Consider the following 1338-nt stretch of genomic DNA (forward strand, 5'->3'; position numbering starts at 1 on the left):
ACATTGAATGAGTTCGACGCATGTGCAACAGGATAATAATGCCGGAATGCCAATCCTAACCGGGGAGAGCATGCCAACACATCTCAAAACACTCGGGGAAATATAGATGCGCGCGCAACTAGGATGGCTACCAATCAATAGAAGCTCTTCAATTTACTTTCCTGGCAATACGCATGTTACCTTAGTTTGGATATTGATCGTGGACAGACTGCTTGCGTGTGAGTTATGGACAGATTCCGTGGAGTTGCGCAATTCTGATATCGGAAAAGCAGCACTGGGTCATTCCATGTCTGTCATTACAGATATCATATCGAGGCTTTCACCTTCTGGCCTTTTTTTCTATAACAATTTCACCCTTACGTAACCCCATTGACTACACATCTCAACCAACCAATAGGAACGCTCGTTACAAACAGGGCCTGTGTCACGATTCTTTCCGATGATAGTTCGGGATTGGTTAGCTAATTCGGGATTACGTGATTTGCAAATTGCGGTGTTGGCGTCATGCAAGGTCATTAGTTCAGTTAAGGCTATCTTCAGAAGGGAAATGTCGACGAGGGGGATAAGTCACTGGTAGGATACCCCGAAATCAGGGTTTGGCTGCACTTGATACGGAGCCTCGGTCACACTACAGGTACAACACAATTTCTTTCAATCCTGAGTAGCATTCCAGTCATTCGTACGGGCTCCGTCTTTGAGAGAAGCGGTTTGTTTTTTTCACAGCGGATTCCCACACTTTCCACATTTAACTTAAATTCAGTTTTTACTCAAATTTTATAACTTCACACGGATTATTCGGCATATCCTTTGGATCATGCCTTCTTGGTATGATGTGAGGTAAGGGTTTTTACAAATTCACCTGTAGCTTTCGGAGCAACATGTCCATATCGTTGCCAGCCACCATGTTTCTTGCTTTTTCTAGCTTGCATGTTAAGACTGGCAGTTCTCTGGAACATACACCCGACCATGTACATTACTGTTTATATAACACCGTGTGTGAGATCGATATTGGCAATGGCCGCGATATTCAAGGTTATGCTATATGTATTATGTGAGGTACGCGTAATGTTTGCGCCATTCTTACGTCGGGCACCTGTGACGGGCTGCTGTTGGTGAAATATGGCTTTGTAACAGCAGTGTAAAAACTGCTGCCTGTAATGAGGGTTGCGCGCACACGGGGATGGAATAAGTTGCAATAAACAAGGTTACAGAATATTTTTAATTGGAACGCTATAAGCGGGATGCAACCTCTTAAATTTAAGTTCGCTTTTAGTACATTCAGCATGGTGCACTTAAATCGATGACCGTTTGTTGACCAGTTTTGTGTTCGTTTTTCAG

The 1338-nt window shown here is 43.5% G+C and overlaps 1 protein-coding gene across 1 annotated transcript in view; it reads left to right on the forward strand.

Moving 5' to 3' along the window:
• The first annotated feature begins 272 nt into the window (after positions 1–272).
• The window catches only part of LOC135485472 (uncharacterized), a 30713-nt gene continuing 29647 nt past the window's right edge, over positions 273–1338 (forward strand). The window contains exon 1 of the mRNA XM_064767536.1: positions 273–634. The gene's annotated coding sequence lies outside the window, so the exon portion shown is untranslated. The remainder of the gene's footprint in view (positions 635–1338) is intronic.

The sequence above is a fragment of the Lineus longissimus genome, chromosome 3 (assembly GCF_910592395.1).
Source record: "Lineus longissimus chromosome 3, tnLinLong1.2, whole genome shotgun sequence".
Lineage (NCBI taxonomy): Eukaryota > Metazoa > Nemertea > Pilidiophora > Heteronemertea > Lineidae > Lineus > Lineus longissimus.